Source organism: Odontomachus brunneus, unplaced genomic scaffold (genome assembly GCF_010583005.1).
Source record: "Odontomachus brunneus isolate Ranch 3 - 2012 unplaced genomic scaffold, Obru_v1 Obru_scaffold_172, whole genome shotgun sequence".
In the NCBI taxonomy this organism is placed as follows: Eukaryota; Metazoa; Arthropoda; class Insecta; order Hymenoptera; family Formicidae; genus Odontomachus; species Odontomachus brunneus.
The window spans coordinates 52,767-53,041 of record NW_022639622.1 but is presented as its reverse complement, the minus strand read 5'-3'; positions in this window follow the sequence as shown (position 1 = coordinate 53,041).

The following is a 275-nucleotide window of genomic DNA, read 5'->3' as shown; positions in this document are numbered from 1 at the left end:
CCCTTATAGAAATATCATACTAAGAAATACTGAAAAATTATTAGTGATTATGATGAATATTATCAGTAATTCAGTAATTCAGTAATTTTTTGGCCAGTACTTAATTTCTGGTGAATACTGATAATTAAATCACTGTTAAATATTGATAGTAATCAAATACCGAGAATTATTATGCGAAGGTGAAAAATGAGAAAATCATAATGTTTACAAAAATATACTTATATTCCTAATTTTCTCATGTCTCATAAACTACTAGATATCGAAGGTTGTCAACA